We start from the raw sequence: 20,462 nt of genomic DNA on the forward strand, positions 1-20,462 counted from the left end.
TTGGAGCAACATCTCTTTCCGACTATATTTGTTTGTGATGCACGTTGCAGTTCTTCTAGTTTCAGTTATACAGGGTGATTCAAAAAGAATACCACAACTTTAGGAATTTAAAACTCTGCAACGACAAAAGGCAGAGCTAAGCACTATCTGTCGGCGAATTAAGGGAGCTATAAAGTTTCATTTAGTTGTACATTTGTTCGCTTGAGGCGCTGTTGACTAGGCGTCAGCGTCAGTTGATGCTAAGATGGCGACCGCTCAACAGAAAGCTTTTTGTGTTATTGAGTACGGCAGAAGTGAATCGACGACAGTTGTTCAGCGTGCATTTCGAACGAAATATGGTGTTAAACCTTCTGATAGGTGGTGTATTAAACGTTGGTATAAACAGTTTACAAAGAATGGGTGTTTGTGCAAAGGGAAAAGTTCTGGACGGCCGAGAACGAGTGATGAAAATGTAGCACGCATCCAGCAAGCATTTGTTCGCAGCCCAGGAAAATCGACTCGCAGAGCTAGCAGAGAGCTGCAACTTCCACAATCAACTGTATGGAGAGTTCTACGAAAAAGGTTAGTTATGAAACGTGAACGTCAACTACCCGAGGCGATGGATCGGCCGCCAGGCAGCCCGTGACAGAGCACTTCATCACTGGCCTCCAAGAAGCCCTGATCTTACCCCCTGCGATTTTTTCTTATGGGGGTATGTTAAGGATATGGTGTTTCGGCCACCTCTCCCAGCCACCATTGATGATTTGAAACGAGAAATAACAGCAGCTATCCAAACTGTTACGCCTGATATGCTACAGAGAGTGTGTAACGAGTTGGAGTATCGGGTAGATATTGCTCGTGTGTCTGTAGGGGGCCATATTGAACATCTCTGAATTTGTTTTTGAGTGAAAAAAACCTTTTTAAATACTCTTTGTAATGATGTATAACAGAAGGTTATATTATGTTTCTTTCATTAAATACACATTTTTAAAGTTGTGGTATTCTTTTTGAATCACCCTGTATCTCGTGCGTGGTGTTAGTGTGAATGCAAAGTGTGTGTATGATTCCATACTCTTAAGTTATTCCAACTTTATGCATCCCTAATGATTTACAAGTCCATCAGGCAAGTTATCGGATCATTTGTTTAGTTGTGTGGTTGTATAAGATAGACACAAGCGACAATTGTGGTTTTAATGGTTGGCTCTCAGCACTATGGGACTTAACATCTGTGGTCATCAGTCCCCTAGAACTTAGAACTACTTAAACCTAACTAACCTAAGGACATCACACACATCCATGCCCGAGGCAGGATTCGAACCTGCGACCGTAGCAGCCGCGCGGTTCCGTACTGCGCGCCTAGAACCGCTAGACCACCGCGGCCGGCATGGTTTTAATAAATGTATAATACTTTTATGGTTGTTTGTGGTAAAATAAATTATAAGTACGAGTTAAAAATGAATCTCTTTACTACTGCTGCATATCCCAATGCTTGTTCCATAGGCTACATCCTACAGCGTTCGCCCTTGCGCAGATAGATACAGGCCATTCATTTATTCCCTTATTAATATGGGATTTATATGGTGAAGCGTGTGAGTCATATACTTTCAGCCTGCCAACTAATATTTTGGATGTGCACTGTTTATCGATGAGAGGTATATCCTCTGCTTATTAAATTCAAATTATTTACTGTTGAGTAATGTTATTACGTGGCGATGGAGTTTCTTTGAATTAACCTTACGACGTATCCAGCAGTAGCACCACTGGACAATTTAATCTACTAACTTTAAGTAACTCATCTGATCAGTCAATTCTTAGGCTAATATTTGATAGCAACGTCTTATTTAATGGCGACTCTAAAACTACCATCAATGTATCTCTATCAACTGAGTAAATTCCATAATATGAAGATAAATTTCATTCCAACAGATACTATGCATCATGTTTTCTATTAGATACAAATCAATATATTTAAAAATTACTATGTCATATTAGTACTCCAAGCAGGAAAATTATTAAAGGATAGCCTCAAACACTGGGAATAGGAAGTGTAAATTGGAATAAGTGAGAGTTCATAAAATACAATAAGTAGTGCAGCTGTACGACTTCTGGATCAGTCTGCATTATTGCCATATTTCTCCCATCTCCCTCCACTTACCTACCCTATGATTCTATCGATGATGTCATGCAATTCATGCAATTCTTCCCGATTTCTCCTGCTCCCCAGTCCATGTGATGTAGGCCAGTCACCCTAAATAAAAGTGGTCCGGATGAGTGGGTACGTTTTTGCAACCATCTGTGGCAGCATTAACGGAGGAGGAAAAGACCTACAGTCACTTCCAACAGGATTGAGCAACTGCCCATACAGTCGGTCAAACCTCAGAGCATATTTACACAATCTTCACACCTGAGGGACTTGTTAGCAGAGGTCAGTTTGGTCATATCCATAGCTGGCCATGCAGGTCACGGCATTTGTTAGCATAGGATTACTTTTTGTGTGGAGCCATCAAGCCTAAGGTGTTTCGCAGCAACCCTCATACTCTTCAAGAACTGCAGCAGAACATTTCGGATGAGATGGCAGCAGTTCCAGCAGTCCAGCTTCGACCAGGGCCCAAAAGTGCCAACAGATGAATGGTCGTCACTTTTAACATTTGCTTTTGTCTGGTTTACTGTATTTCCTTTCCTGTGCTGTGTTTCTTTGTACACTGGAATTCTGTTCTCCTGGCCACTTTTATTTGCCCCACTCTGTATAAAATGTGGGAAATACAAAAGTTGATTGCAAACTCAGAGTAGTCACTGTGGATGTAGGACATTTATCCTCAGTACAAAAAGGTGATAATTTCACAAACACAAGACGGGTGGTTATCACATTGGTTGAAAAAATGACGAGCACTGTGATACTGGTGTATTGTGCATACTCGCCTGCTTTCCTCCAGTCCTGTGACATCATAATTCAAGACGACTGACCCTTGGATACCGGTGCTGCCTGAAAGGTTATCAGGTTTCCCCCTAGCACTATGATTTCAGGATTCAAGATGGCTGAACCTGGGATACTAGTGCAACCCACATGATTCTCAGGTCACTTGTTCTAGGTACAGAATTCAAGATGGCGATGGAAGATGGCTACAGTTTTTTCGCCTGAAGTCACATGCCACTTGTCATTCTGTTTTAAGACCACTTTTATTACGCACATATTTAATGTTTAAACAACTGCCACCAATGCTGACCTCGGATAAGAACATCTGCATCTTTATTTAAACAGATCCCGTATTTTGGAGTGCCCCCACATCTCAGACGATGCAAAGTGCAGTGAATTAAGCCTGCACTGCAGCTGCAACCAAAGTCCCACTCGCCAGAGCATTTGGGCAGGGCGACCCCGCCACCACCACCACAGCCAGCCACCACCCTCTTCATTGTGTTCAGGAGAACTACACAGAGGCGCTGCATGATACAAATCATAGATTTGGCTACCTAACTCAAAATGCAGGGTAGCAGTTCCAGTGCACTATACATGCTGTTTGTGATGGTGCTGCAATCACAGCTCATATGCCCTTAGTTAGAATGGTGGGGGATTTGAGAATGCAAGAAGCTCACTTGCACTTTAACCAACACTCAAAACGGTGATCAATTCAAAATTCTCCTAAATTTAAAATGAAAAATAGCCCACAAACACATTCCGAAAGAAAATTTAAAAAATCATAGATGTGCAGTCATTCTCCTGAGGTAAGATTTATGCAGTGGATCAGTACGGAAAAAATTGGTTCAGGTACAACGCTTGTAAAATCTACCTCAAAAATTTATGTGTGTGATGGACAGCAGCTATTAAATCCAGCAGTAGCCTGCCTTATTCATAGTAAAACCCACACAAGTCCATCAAAACGCAAGCAGTTATATGCACTATACATGTATGATCATTTTTGGAGAGAATAATGCGATAATCAAAATCGTCGTGAATAAAGATGACGAAAACAGTGAGTTTTGTGTCAGTACCGCTCGGTAGGCGTCATGCTCATGGCACTTCAACACGAAAAAACTGTCACCAGTGTCAGACGCTGCACCGCATCCTGCCGACATGGCCCAGAAGCTGCAACCAAAGACAGCCCCAAGCGTCTGCCTAACACTGTCGTAGTAACGAGCTACGATTCACTCACATAGTCTGGCCCAGGGTGATGTCAGCTAGCAGCTGCCGGCAGCAGTGTCCTCTTCAAGCCAGGCGACATGCAACGGTAAGTGGTACGTCACCCTAGTGAGATGTACTGCCATTACCATTGCGAACAATTCGCCCGAAATTTTACTGAAAATACAGTTGCGTGAACCAGCAGAACGATTCACATCTCACGGAAGGACCTCAAAGAGAGGACAAATTAGGGTCCATACAGAAACATGCGCTCGTTTTCCTGTAGCTAAATACCATAACTAAATACCTATTTTACAAGAAGGCTAACGGCTGAACGATGCTAGACAACGACTGTGCTACTAGCACCATCGACCATAGCACTTTAGCAATGTTACTGAAATACGGAAAGATATGAGATATATAGCCACAAATGTACATGTCGGCTGTGGACCATGAAGATAAGACATATCAGGGTTCATATGGAAACATATAGTCATTATCCCATAGCTCCGTGTGCAAGAGGAAAAGAAAACGTAATTGATACCCATGGCACAAGATACCCACACTATGCACTCTATGACAGCTTGTATAGTATGTACATAGATGTGAGTCTGAAAGAGAAACTTGTAGTGACACACTTTAGACAACAGGTCAGTGCACTTCAAGAAGAAAACAAAGTGAGATGTCAAAATGTAGCTATCAAAGTGAAATCGTTCGTACAGAAATCGTAAAATATGTGATGAGTCAACCAAGCTGAGATGACGATAGAAATCACGACGTTCACGTCGTTATCGTCAACACATGAGCACAATAGAGGAAAGGGTTGTGAAACCACTTATAGGGAAGCGCAGAAGAACTAAATTTTAAGTCTTGTACAGGCATCTGATTGGTTCAAATGGCTCTGGGCAGTATGGGACTTAACATCTGTGGTCATCAGTCCCCTAGAACTCAGAACTACTTAAACCTAACTAACCTAAGGACATCACACACATCCATGCCCGAGGCAAGATTCGAACCTGCGACCGTAGCGGTCTCGCGGTTCCAGACTGAAGCGCCTAGAACTGCACGGCCACACCGGCCGGCCAGGCATCTGACATTTTCGCTAATTAAACAGACTAACAGCAGCTTCCACACTGTCAATAAACAATGACACCACCTCAGTTGGTTTACTGAAAAAGGGAATTCATTAAACTATCCATACTAGGATCCACAGAAGGAACAGGTATGCTGACTGAAGCATTTGCCTCCATCGTTCTAGCTTGTTCACGCTCACTATCTGCTGTATAATGTCTACCTCCTTTGTAACACGGCATTCTTCCCCTCTAGTTCGGCCATTTGTTCCATGAAAATTTCGATCACTTGCCTATCATCATTGCCCACGTATCTAGTGTTTGTGAAATTTCTGTCTGTATTCAATACAATATACTTGAACTACACCACATAGCAAGATAACTATCACAAAACACTTGGACAGTGTTGCAAGGAAAGTGACAATAATTCCTATAATGATCATAATCTATTGACACACCAAGGATTGATGTGCTTCATGCCTTTAACGTCGGCATGTGCCACTTGTAGCTTACACCATCTGCATTCAGAGTTTTGATGACCTCCTAAATTGCAATACTGACAACTTGCTAGCTATAAATAATATTTTTTACAATTCGCCTTAAACTGTCTGCAGGTTCCTTCAGTTTCATAAACTGCATTTTCTTATTTCTATTCAAATTCTGTCTACTTACCATAGCAATGAAAAGGAGAAAACTAAAAGGTTACAAAAATAAAACCTCACTCACCAAAAGCGTAGTGCTGAACTGCACGTTGCAACCAAAGATATGCGCTGGATCTCTGCTGCAGATGTCAGTGATCACTGTGACACCAGTTATAGTGAGTGACAAGGATGGCCAGCTGTTCTGGTGAGTGGTGCAACAGGGTAGTTGGATGTCTGGACATCTGTAGTCCAAAACTCAGGTGGTGTAGCAGTGAGGCAGTGAGTGGATGCCACATAAATGTCAAACATGTTATCAATGAAACAGTATGGATACACTACACATTTATTACTCAGGATTACAATAGTCATGCTGTTGCCCAGAGAGGCTAATGCCTAGGGGATATAAGCCACACAGGGAAGGGGCTGAGTCAAGTAGGCGAGGATGTGATGGTGACAATGACAAGGCCGGCCTGCTGACACCAGGAAGTCAGTGTCCCACTGCAGCATCCATACTGCCTAGACGTGCCACTCTATGGCGTACTACATCACAATGTGGACCCAGTGTACAAGATGCAACTCACTGCAGCAATGTCTCCCAAGAACAGAGGCAGACAATTACGAGTTTGCTTGCCCAAGCGATGGCGGATGAGCAGCTGCACAACCCTGGATGAGAACCAGGGAGCTCCAAGTTGGAAGGAAATCAGCAGCTGAAATAGGCCACCCGGTCGGCCCATCTGTTACAGGGTATTAAGTCCACAATGTCAGACTTGGCACCAGGGGCAGGGTTATAGCTAGCAGTGGCAGAGTGCAGTGTAGATGACAGGTTGAGCGCATGTAACCACGTTGGTACGTAGACTTCTAGACTCGTGGAATCATGGACTGACGTAGTTCCTACTCGGCACTCGTATCTGCAAGAATGCGATACCTTTGACGATTATTTATTATATTTGGTCCATCCTTGTTCTGCTGCAGTTCCAGATCTTGTCATGTACGATAACACAAGTGCATAACTTGGATGTAAAGTAGGTGGGCTACCAATGCTTCAGTGGCTCTGCCTTTCTGTTGCATCATTGATATATTCACTCTGTCTGTCTGGTGCAATGTAGGAACCACGGGTGTCAGGGTGCAGGTCTTGTTGTACCAGCACCAGTCCACAACACAATAACTTTCAGTCAGTTTTGGTCTGATCTGTTTGCCTTAATTTTCACTCAGCTGTGCCCAATTAGTTATCTGTACGGCAACAGCTGATTCGAACAGTAGATTCCAAGGCGAATGCAGCAAGATAGTAACAGTAGCTTTACATTACAGAATTGAAACCCTGACTATTTTGAATTTCCCGCCAATTTTGGGATTTTTCCACTATACGTCATCTACATCTGAGTAATGGAGACGTGGGAGGAGAGAAATCCGGTAACAATGCAGGACGTCAATGATGATTTCATAGGGGGTGTGACGAGGAGATGGGTTCAGGGAAATCCCGCATCATTGTAGAATGCGCCAGAAGTCTCACAGATACACTACTGCAATGTACACCATGAGAAATGTTGTATATAGCTCAGAATGGGAGAACATTCCTGGTTATGCATGAAGAACACAGAGAAGCCTTTAGACTAGACAATTATGAACAATCAACCGTTTCCCAGCACATGTATGATGCAGTCCAACCAACAAATGGAGTTATAGAGGATTTACGTAGAGAAGAATTGGAAGGAGCCATTATCTACCTGAAGGTTTGGAAATACCTGCTCACTATGAAATATTTAATAACATAAAAAAGGCAATAGCCACAACAGATTCTTACAACACCAGATTGTGCGAGCGTGACTCTCAAAACACTTAGCTATGTATTAAAATTTATTTGCTGCGCGTTGTACGCTAAAGAAATATAACAACATCCAGAACAATAAAGTTCATGAACTGGACAACATTAAAATCATCCATTAAAGCTTTTTGTCTCTGGAACCATCTTATCCGCAGTTTTTCAGACCTTTTCTTGTCAGAATAATGACAAAACGGTTCTTGCTGGATTGGGGAAGTGAGGTTCTAATCCTCTGCCCCCTCCCCCCTTCTCCCTCCAGGCATTCATGTTCACATTTTTCACCTCATCCAAACGCCTATTTCGTTTCTTGCATGAAAACTTGACCAGTTTTCTTCTGTAACTTGGTCTGACGAAATGATTTAGTACGTCTCTCGCGATTTTTATACGGACAGGACAGTAACTCAAACTTTGTAACGTTCCTAATTATTGAAACTTCCTGGCAGATTAAAAATGTGTGCCCGACCGAGACTCGAACTCGGGACCTTTGCCTTTCGCGGGCAAGTGCTCTACCATCTTTTTTTTTTTTTTTTTTTTTTTTTTTTTTTTTTTTTTTTTGTTTTTTTTTTTTTAATGAGGGACTCGAACCCGAGATCTCCTGCTTACATGGCAGACGCTCTATCCATTTTTTTTTTTTTTTTTTTTTTTTTTTTTTTTTAAGGCATTCTTCAGATTTCGTATAAGGAATTTTTACTAGCAGTTTGCAACTCCATTAATTCGAATGGAAAATAAAACGTCGTAGTCGGCGGCTTCCACCGAGATTAGAACTGCTATGTCATATAGTACGAGCACCGCAACGCACAAGGGAACCTCTTTTTTTTTTTTTTTTTTTTTTTTTTTTTTTTTTTTTTTTTTTTACAAAAGAAACATGCTCCTGTAGCAATGAAATGAAATTCGTGTCGGGGGCGACATCTGCTCACGACCCGACGTTCGATAAAGCAAGAGAGCCATCTATCGACTCGTTCTCCAGACGTTGGTGTAAGATTGGGTCGTCTTCTCGAAATTAACTAAGGGTCCGTAAGTGTGATCGATGTCTATCTCGGCTTCTTCGTCTATCTCATCTCTCACCCGTCACACCCCATCTGGCCGGCGGGTCGGTGAATGTAAGTCGCAAGTAATTAGCGAAGTCTTGCCTATATTTCGTATGCTGTTGCAGCTTCGTGTGTCCATCCAGGAGAAAATGCCAAAAATCAATTTTGTCCTTTTCCGATTCGTTATATACGTAGCCCACCACCATTCCCCGCACCCATGTCACCGCATTAGTTTTTTGGACCGGGAAATAAGATTCTTGGGGGAAAAAAAGTGTGTCTGATGAAATTGTGTGAGGGGCGGAGCGTAACAGGAACGCCAATATCTGTTGTGCCAAGTGCCACACTGGAGCCGTCCCACTACATACTAAACGATGTTCATCAGTGTCCACCGTTGCGCAGCCTAAACATAGTGGAGTGTCTGCCAAATGAATCGCGTGCCGCCGTTGATTCGTTGCGTACTTCCTATTTAGCACCACATACCATGTTGAGCGTACCGACGTTGGGAGGTAAACGTTCCGTATAACGCGCCATATCTGTCGCCAGTTCTTGTCTGGGTACTTCTTTTCCAGGGTATTCCTGGGGCACCGGCGCAGTAAGAGTTGGTATACGTCTCGCGTCGTCGGTAGTCGTGTTGTTGGGAAGGAATCTCTGACATAGCTAAGCTCCAAAAAAAAAGACTTGAAATGTGACAGCTTCGGTGAAATATGGCCCACATTGACTGGGGGCGGCATTGAAGTGGGCGCTAGTACATCGGCCAACGCACCCGAGATATTGCGAAATTGACCGCGCCACTGTCGGAAAATCGTACTTACGAATAACGCCCGTGCCTTTTCATACACGTTCACTAGACCAAGTCCACCCTCTCCAGGTGGTAGCGTAAGCGTTGTGTATCGGATCTTAAACAGGTGTCCCACACTCACGTAGGTTCCAAAAGTTGCTTGTATCCGTGATGCCATTGTGCGCGTTAAAGGCAGGACATGCGCTACGTGAGTGAGTCTCGGTGCTAGGTATACGTTAACATAGGTCACCCTCTGAATCATATCCAACGCTCTTAATTTCTGTAACAGCACCATTGTCCGCATCAGCTTCAATATGCGTCGGTAGTTATCCGCTGCTGTCCGCTGCACATCCGTGTGGAACGTAATACCTAGGCATTTGATGGTCTTAACTAAGATGAGCGGGCCTTCCTCCCCCGGTTGTAATCCTCGACCGACGTTCATGCAGCGTGATTTTTGTAGATTAAGCACGCTTCCTGCCGCCATCCCATATCGCTGTATCCATGCCAACGCCGTACGTACTTCTTCGCCTGTCCGTGCCACCAGCATCACATCGTCAGCATAAGCGCGGCAATGAAAGGTCAGTTGTGGCAACGGCACTCCCTCCAACCGTCTTCGGAGACCATATAGACAGGGTTCCAAAGCCATTGCATACAAAAATATCGAAAGGGGGCAACCTTGACGAACTGACCTTGAAATAACAATGTAGTCAGTGCCCCGCCCATTCACCGAGACCTTTGATCGTACGCCGTGTAACAGTCGCATGATCACTAGGATGAAGGCCTGCGGGATTCCCAATCTGCCCATCACCGCATGCAAAAAGGTATGATCCACTCTGTCGAACGCATGATCGAAGTCAATAGCGACGAGTGCCCCACGCACTCGGCATGCCGCTGCTAATGCGATGATATCTCGGTAGTCACCGAGCGCCGTATGTACGTTACTCGTACCGCCGAGGCAAGTTTGATCTCTGAGGAGTCGATCAGAAAGTGAAGACCGCAGGCGAGCCCCAAGGATGCGCGCGAAAATCTTATAGTCGCAGTTCAAGAGAGTGAGTGGTCTATAATCTCCTGGATTTCTGCCACCGCGTGGTTTGGGTATTGGGATGATGATACCCTCCGTGAATTCGACAGGTATTTCAGTCTGCGGTAACAGGAGTTCGTTGTACATCTGAATCCAGGTCCGTCCCATGAGGGATGCAAAGGCGCGGTAAAATTCAATTGGGAAGCCGTCCTGTCCTGGGGACTTGTTCGGTGCCCCCCTGGCAATTGCGTCTGTCAGCTCGTCCTCTGTTATCGCTGTGATGAAAGTCTCTGCATCCAGTGGTGGTCCTCTATCTGGCATTTCCGAGATGACATCATGTAGTGTCTCGTGGTTCACTTGTACAGGTCCATATAACTGGCGGAAATAGTCGGTAAACACATGCGCAATATCACGCTGGTGCACAACTTGCTGGCCAGTTTCAGAGATTAGTTCCCTGATCAATGTCCTGCGTCGTCGTTGGCGTTCTCGTACCACGTGGTGCATGGAGGGGGTTTCGGCAGCAACTGTGTCCGCCAATCTCGCCCGGACCATTATACCTTCCATTCTTAGTCTCGTCAGCTGTAATAACTTGGCTTTTATCCTGCGCATGGCCGTGTGCCTTTCCGGCGATGGTTGTTGGATCATCAGCTCCCTCAGGGCTGTAAAATAAAAATCAGCCGTCGTGCGGTTCCACTGCGATTTGTCCTGCCCGTATCGTATCAACGTTCTCCGTAGCGTTGGTTTTGCGCATTTAATCCACCACTGAAGAACCGAGGTGTAGGCTCGTTGGCGGCGAACGCAGGTCTCCCAGGCCGCCTCTATCGACCGGTGACATTCAGTGTCACGTAGAAGTGCACAATTCATTTTCCAGTGACCTTTACTCCGCCATATCTTCTGACGCGTTAGTGAAATCGTACAAACGTACGCCATATGATCCGTAAAAGCCGCTGGCCAGATTTCGGCATCCAGTATCGCCGTCCGTAGTGCTCGTGTCACATACACCCTATCAAGTCTACTCGCCGAGTGTCCCGTGACAAACGTATAACCCGGTCTGTCACCATTCTGCAGTTCCCAGGTATCCAGAAGCGCCATTTCGGTAATCAACGCACGGAGTTCCATGCATGGCACATAATGAGGTACTTGGTCCTTTTTGTCGACAACACAATTAAAGTCGCCGCCCACGATATAGTTATCAAAGCGGCCAGCGAACAACGGTGCTATCTCTTCGGTGTAAAAAGTCGCCCTTTCTCTTCGTTTTGTGGAGCCAGACGGTGCGTATAAATTGATGAAACGAACGCCGTCGACAGTGATCGCTATGCCACGTGCCGAAGGGAGAGACCTGACGTCGTCCACTCCTATTCCTTCCCTGGTGAGAATCGCTACGCCGCATCCATTTTCATCGTGCACTGAATAATGTGCCTCGTAACCGTAGAACTCTGGCGGCGATGTGAAACGCACTTCTTGCAGGAGTACAATGTCCACGTCCGCAGCGCGTAACATATCTTTCAGCATTTGAATTTTAAGCGGTGTCCGTATGCCATTAATGTTTATCGTGGCAATGCGGTACGCCTGGCTTGTGTTCATCAGTTGTAGGGCGGTGTCATTAAGCGGCCATCTGCACCCCCGGCGCTCCTCAGCACACTAAGTTGGTCAACATTTCCCGACCCCTCCCGGCCTCTGGCCAGGACTATCCTCAATCGTCGCGTTCGTACTTTCATCCTGTTCCTGTTGGTCCATTTCTTGCGCCCAGTCCCCCAGCATATTTCCGGAACAGGTCGAAGGATGGGAGGTAACGTTGTCATTGCTCTGATTTTGGACAGTTGTCATCTCCACTTCCGTCTTCCGGTCACCGGAAGGAGAGTTCAAGTTATCATCGCTGTGTAGTTCCTGCATCGTCATCTCGGTATCTGTTGAATCCACTGGTCTCAGGTCGATACTGTCGTTGTCGTCCACTGTCCCCTCGGGACTATGGCTATCGTCAGCAGAAGTCAGTCGACGCTTCTTTCTTCTCTTCGGCGAACGCTGTTTCCGTTGCCTTGCTTCCGCATCGGCTGTCTGGGTTGCGTATCCTCCGTCTTGGGCCTGGTCTATCACGCTCTCGGTGGAAGCACTGGCAGCCACCACGGATGAGCCTGGAGCGGCCGTCAGCTGCATCTCTTGTGTGGTGTCCTGTGTCTGTTGTGGTGGAACCGATGGTCGGAGTTCCAGTCCGTTGGTGTCAATGTTCTCTATAGGGGCCAGCTGCTGGTGTCCATCGGAAATCTCCTTCACGTCGCCTCTCAGGGCTTCCACAAAAGTCAACGGTAAGACAGTCGTCTGTTGTGGCGCCTGAACGTCATCCCGTGGAGTTTGCACTAAACGTCGCTGGAGGCATTCCGAGCGGACGTGACCTTCTTTCCCGCACCCCGAGCAAGTGCGAGGTTGCCCATCATAGATTATAATCGCTCGACAACCTCCTATGTACAAATAAGAGGGGACGTGCTTGCGCAGTTCTATCCGTATTTGTCTCACCCCATTTAAAACGGGATACGTGGTAAAACTCGTCCATTTTTCGGCCACATGGGATAGAACTGTACCGTATGGTCGAAAGGCGTCGGTAACAAGTTCAGACGGGACCTCAAACGGAAGTTCGAAGACTCGTATAGTGCGGATCCCCATTCCCGCGTGATCGACTGTAACCGCACCAACATTCCCGTCGGCATGACAGAAACGGTACCCGTTCGGTGATCGTTGTAGAAGTCTGTCGCAAGCAGCCTCGTCAACAAGCTTGACATAGACGACGCTTGAAACGAGCGATAAATTGATTCCCACGATTTCCTGTGGATCGATTTTTACCTCTTCTCTGAAGAAACGTTCAATCTCGTGTGCCTTTGGTCGTGTATAGTCGTTCGCAAAACTGAACTTCAAAGTCGTTTTTCTGTACGAGTGTGCCATCGCGTTCTAGACTCACAACACCGCACACGCGAAACTGCTCCGGCGTAAACAAACAGGCGCGCGCACCACAGCGCGGCCGGCTGGCAACACGGTCCGCACTGTGTCACTGCCGAAGGCAGACTGCCATCTGAGCTACCGAAGCACGACTCACGCCCGGTACTCACAGCATTACTTCTGCCAGTATCTCGTCTCCTACCTTCCAAACGTTACAGAAGCTCTTCTGCGAACCTTGCAGAACTAGCAGTCCTGAAAGAAAGGATATAGCGAAGACATATAGCGAGGTGATGCAGTGGACTCGTATTCGGTTGGTCCGCGGGTCAAATTGGCTTTCGACTATACACATGTCCTTTTTTTATTTGGGTTTTCTTAGTCCCTTAAGGCAAATGCAACGATGATTTCTTTGACAGAGCACAACCAATCTCCTTTGCCATTCTTTCCCAGTCCGATTCTATGTTCCGTCTGTAATGACCTCGCCGTCAACGGAACGTTAAACTCTGATCTTCCTTTCTTCCTTTCGTGAAGTTCTGTAGCGTAATGCAAAGACGGTACCACGAAATACATCGGCATCGCTACATAAAAATTTCACCGGTTGTCGAGGCGGTATATTTGTTATCGCAAAAGTAATCTATGATGCCAACATTTGGTGAAACTGAACACTCTACTGTTGCCTTACGCTTTTTTTTAAAGAGGATTGGCATGGCTCTCTACAGAATAGCGATAGTTAATTTTAACGGGCATGTGAAACCGACCGCAACTGACATGCGCAGCATGTGAAAAGCCATTCCCCGCCTTTAATTTTTTGGTAGACTACTAATCACTGCCTTCTGTTCTTATCCAAGCTGCAATTTCTATAGTGGCAAGATCAAATCAGTACATGACACACTCCTTTCGAACAACTTGAACACAGCTGTTTCCTTATAGGCTGAATACCGTACGTATCCTGTGACCGAAACGCCTGCAGTCTCACTGTTCTGTTTTATACTCCCTCTTCCAGGTCATTCTGTAGGTTTCCTTTTCTGAGCCGAAAGGGTCTCTTCAAAGTTTGTGTTCCACGTTTCTATAGCACGTTTCGAGTGCTCCCGACCTTGTCGCTCTAACTCGGAAAAAAAGTGAGAACTTGCTCTACTCAACTCCCAGACTGTCATTGTTTTTGTAAAACACTTTTACGGCGAAAGCACGATGTGGAAACCGTAGTTCAGAAGCTGCGTAGGAGGAGTTGTGACAGGTTTCAGTTCCCGAGTGCTGCCAGCAGCACACGGCTGCAGCAACGTGTAACAAAACCACCAGTTTCCCTGGCTGACCCCATACAGCTTTATACAACCTACTAAAAACGTTCACATAATACAGTACGTACAGCTGAAAGACTCTGCATGCTCTGAGAATTTAGTAAATAAACATCTCTGTAACTACAAGCGTGGGATTGATACATACGAAATATGTGTTCAGATATCGTAGCACTAGCCATTATGATACGAGGGACATGTCACCCGTATATGGTTTTATAGAATGAAGATGACTACGATAGGTACATAACTGCCAGGTAAGTTTTTTATGTATGCAACTTGAATAAATTAAGATGAAGCGCGGCATATTACTGCTGCTAGAGAAGACTAAACGTTTAATTGTACGGGGAAATTCAAATGAATATAGCGGTTACAAAGAGCTATAACTACTTGATCCTCTACCATACACCGATAAGAATGACAAAATGTAAACGGAAAGGTTTTTTTTTTTTTTATTATTGGCTTTCAGGCCATGGTCATTCAGGCGTCTCCATAGCAATGCCAATTATGACGATACGAAAATAAGAACAACGCAACACTCTGTCATAGATAGTTTAAAATTTCAGTCATTGCAAAAGTGCAGTTACATGAATGGCAGCTCAGGGGCTGTGGCGTTAAGTGAAAAACTTCCGCACTATAAGTGAAAAATTTCGAGTTTTAACTTAGCGGTTTTCGTTCTGACATCACACTGCTGGGAAGATTTCGTCTGTGATACAATAAACCATCTCCAAATGCAAACATCATTCATAGATGCATCGGCAGTTTGAGGAAGCAGGATGTTTGTGCAAAGGAAAAAGTCTGGCCGGCAACGTGTATCAGCACATAATGTTGACAGAAATCGAAATTCATTTCACGTTGTTCACGGAAATCGATCTACGAAGCCAGTAGGGAGCTACAAAATGCCACAAACGGCGCTTAGGGGTGTTATAAAAACGAAGTTGAAAACAACACCGTATGTAATTCAAATTTTGCAGGAACTGAAACAGGAAGACAACTTCAACCATATAAATTATGGTACGGCAATGCTGGAATGCACGGAGTAAGAAAATTTGGTGCATATTATGTTTTCAGAGATGAGACAACTTACCAAACAAGTGGCACAGTTAAGCGGCACATCATTCAAATGGGTCAAATGTCTCTGAGCACTATGGGACTTAACATCTGAGGTCATCAGCCCCCTAGACTTAGAACTACTTAAACCTAACTAACCTAAGGACATCACACACATCAATGTCCGAGGCAGGATTCGAACCTGCGACCGTAGCGATCGCGCGGTTCCGGACTGAAGCCCCTAGAACCGCTCGGCCACATCGGCCGGCACACGTGGCATGGACTCGACTAACGTCTGAAGTAGTGCTGGAGGGAATTGACACCATGAATCCTACAGGGCTGTCAGAAATCCGTAACAGTACGAGGGGGTGGAGATCTCTTCTGAATAGTAAGTTGCATGGAATCCAAGATATGCTTAATAATGTTCATGTCTGGGGAAGGGGGGGGTTGGTGGCCAGCTGAAGTGTTTAAACTCAGAAGAGTGTTCCTGGAGCCAATTTGTGGTAGGGACGTGTGGCGTGTTGCATTGCCCTGCTGGAACTGCCCAAGGTAGTCGTAATGCACAATGGGCACGAATGGATGCAAGTGATCGGACGGATGTTGACGTACGTGTCACCTGCCAGAGTCGTATCTAGACGTATCAGGGGTCCCGTATCACTCCAACAGGACACGCCACACACCATTACAGAGCCTCCACCAGCTTGAACTGTCTCCTGCTGACATGCAAAGTCCATGGATTCATGAGATTGTCTCCATACGAGTACACGTCCATCCGCTCGATACAATTTGAAACGAGACTCGTCCGACCAGGAAACATATTTGCAGTCATCAACAAGCCAATGTCGGTGTTCATGGGCCCAGGCGAGGCGTAGGGCTTTGTGTCGTGCAGTCATCAAGGGTACACGCGTGGCCCTTCGGCTCCGAAAGCAAATATCGATGACACTTGTTGATGGCCCAGCATTGAAATCTGCAGCAATTTCCTGAAGGCTTGCACTTCTGTCAAGATGAACGATTGTCTTCACTCGTCGTTTATCCCATTCTTGCAGGATCTTTTTACGGCCGCAGCGATGTCGGAGATTTGATGTTTTACCGGATTCCTGATATTCACAGTACACTCGTCAAATGGTCGTGCAGGAAAATTCCCATTTCATCGCTAGCTCGGAGATGCTGCGTCCCATCGATCATGTGCCGACAATAACATCACGTTCAAACTCGCTTACATCTTGATAACCTGCCATTATAGCAGCAGTAACCGATCTAACAACTGCGCCAGCCACTACTTGACTTATACAGGGTGTCCCATTTTAATCTATACCGGCCGATACCTCTGGAGCGGTAAAATTCTGCAAAAAATGTCTGTAGTAAGAGTTGTAAGGTTTGAAGGGGATCATGGAATGGTTACCTCGAAATTGTCTTGAACACTGTGTTCAAGGTCAAATAAAGGACAAGTTTGTTTTTACAAATGGTAACCCCTATTTTTTATTATCATATTCCTATTCTACGTGAAAAAAATACATTGTTTTTAGGGAACATTGTTTTCGAGAAACCAATGGTTTGCGCCAAAGGATACTTCTTTGTAACTTTCTCGGGTTACCAATATCTCGAGAACGAAGCGAGATCGGGAAAAATTTTCAATGAAAATCGTGTATCGCTCCTGAAATCTGTCTAATGAAGAAATTTTCGTGAGCTTGAAATGGCCTTTAAATTCTTCAGCAGGGATTAACCTGAAAGCAAATGCCGTCGGCATTAGCGGAACCCAATGTGCACCACGTGGAGGTTGCCCAGCGGATTCTGCAAAAAAATGGTTCAAATGGCTCTCAGCATTATGGGCCTTAACATCTGAGGTCATCAGTCCTCTAGAACTTAGAACTACTTAAACCTAACTAACCTAAGGACATCACACACATCCATGCCCGAAGTAGGATTCGAACCTGCGACCGTAGCGGTCGCGCGGTTCCGGACAGAAGCGCCTAGAACCGCTCGGCCACAGCGCGGATTTTGCACATGGTTAGCCCTGAAAAGGGCTGGTTAACATGGTTCTCACTGGAAATTTAGGATCTCAGATGCTCGATCAACTGCCCATTTTGGTTAATGCACATTTGCATTCTCTGTCGGAAACTGGTCTCGACAACATTCAATGTCTGATGGGTGATTGCCTGGAGCACCGCCACAATCCTTTCTCTCTTTTATCTACTGGCGTCGTCGTTGCAGTAGAGTACATCTTCTGCTTCACAGCTCCCCATAAGAAGAAGTGTAATGGTGTTACGTCTGTCGATCTTGGCGCGAATTCACGAATTGCACTACTGATACCAATCCATCGACTCGGGTAAGTTGTATTAAGGTGCCTCCTGACAGATAAGGCCTGATGTGCAGGGTGGCCGTCATGTTGAAGTCACATACGTGCTCGTATATCTACAGGATTATTATCTAGTAAAGGAAGCTCCAGATTCTGGAGAATATGAAGGTAGTTCAAGCCGTTCAACGTTTCGCTACAAAAAACAAGACCTACCACGTAATTTCCAACTCTGCCCGCCCAGACATTGATTCTGCCCAGTAGTGTGCGCTTTGGAGATTGACTCCTCCCATGTTGTCAAAATATGCCTCGTCTGTAAAGACAGTGCGTGCGAAAAAAAAAAAAAGGATCACGACGTATTTGCGCATCGGCCCATCGACAAAATACCAGGCGTCTCTCAGGATCCCCAGGCTCAATTGCTTGGGTAATATGTAAGCGATATGGGTGGAATTTGAAGTCTCTTAAAACACGAGATACTGTTGATCGAGGCACGTCATGCATTCGCTGAATCTGACGAGTCAAAAGGTGTGGATCTTCTAGCACGAACTCCCAGCGCAATCGCTTGTCTCGCGCCCGTCTTTCGTCTCGGCCTTTTCAAGGTCCCTCTTTCACCTCTTCTTACCAGAGACCGAATTGTAACCTTCGTGGTTTGACGGGCATGGGAATACCTTTCGGCATACAATCTTTGTGCGGCTACATTATTATCGCGACACTCGCCAGTAATTTTTATCATTCTCACTATTTCTAACAGCGTGTAATCAGCCATTTCGGATAGGTTGGAGTCGAAAAATAAATTTTACTGATCACTTTTACTATTATAGGTTTTGTAGGCTTTACCTTCAACGAAACATCCGCCAAACGTGTTGCAGGGCAACTGACTTATTACAGTGTACGCGACCCGTTTGTTTACATACGCTAGCTGTTGCTTACGCCACAACTTGAAGCCAAAACATACAGTATTCAAGTGCACTCTTTCAGAAAATTACTTACGGGTCTAACGGATGTGTCTCTTCCAAGAGGGCACTTTTACGTATCTCGATACTGACGTAAATAATGAAATACCCATGGTAATCTGTCCTTTTAAAATATGGAGAGAAGGCAGAAACGAGACGGGCCTTAGAAGGTCGAGTGCGAGACAAGATAAATTTTTCTCTTATGGTCTCCAAACATTCGTGTTGAGAATCATTTTGCTTGTACGGATTTGGAAAATTTTCTCTTTGCAGGAACTCATTAGAGTCTCGCGAGACGAAATTGTTCCCAGTCCCAAGAGGCGAAATTAATCAGAGTTCAACGAGGTGGAATTTTTGTAAATCCTTTAACACACATTTTTTCTAGGTCCATAAGAGAAAAATTTATGAGAGTCACGACAGCCAAGAATCACTTTCAGTGGGCATAGCTGAGAAATTTTTAGTCTCCAAACTTAAAATTTCTCTGAACCACCAATCAGTGATTTCAAAATTCCCGACAATGACGCTTATTAGTTAGCCTCAAAGCTCCACTCTTCTCTTTTCCAATTGCGTCGGCACAAGCACAATGCTGGTCTCTGATTCGGCACCTACCAAGTGGTGCACATTGGGATCCGCTAATGCCGAAGGCATTTGCGTTCAGGTTAATTCCTGCTGCAGAATTTCAAGGCCATTTCACCAGTGGACAGACCAGAAGATTTTCATTGAAATTTTTTCCCGATCTAGCTTCGTTCTCGAAATACTGGTAATCTGGGAAAGTTACAATGAAGTGCCCCTTGGCAACAAACCATTGGTTTTTCGAAAAAATGTCCCCTACAAACAACGCGTTTTTTCACTTACAATAGGAATATGAAATAAAAAATAGGGGTTACCATTTATAAAAACGAACTTGACCTTCATTTGATCTTGTAAACAGGGTTCAATGTCATTTCGAGGTAACCATTCCATGACTCCCTTCAAACCTTACAACTTTTACTAGAGACATTTTTGCAGAATTGTGACACTCCAGAGACATCGGCCTATACACATTAAAATTGGACACCCTGTATAGGCGTTGCCGACCGCAGCGCCGTATTCTGGGTATTTACATATCTCTGCATTTGAATACGCATGCCTATATTAGTTTCTTTGGCGCTACAGTGAATAACACGTCTGAAATGCACGAAAATAGTTGAAATTTATTTTACATTATCATGTAATTTTTATCGACCTGTCGCTATGCATTACATATTTATTTATTACTCTGAATTGTAGGAATATTTTTCGACAATAGTTGCGAGTACTCCGTAATTAGTCGTGAAAAATATTATTATATGTTTCCAATAATTTTAGTGCCTGTGTTTTCGAATAGGACAAATACAGTTTCCAAAAATCAGTTCCCGGAATTCACTTTTGTTATACGTTACTGCACTCTTCAGTAGCTTCCTGTTCTTCAGTACAGTAAAACATACAGCAAGACACAATCATCTTTCAGTTTATTTTTCGTA

The sequence above is a fragment of the Schistocerca nitens genome, chromosome 3 (genome assembly GCF_023898315.1).
Source record: "Schistocerca nitens isolate TAMUIC-IGC-003100 chromosome 3, iqSchNite1.1, whole genome shotgun sequence".
Lineage (NCBI taxonomy): Eukaryota > Metazoa > Arthropoda > Insecta > Orthoptera > Acrididae > Schistocerca > Schistocerca nitens.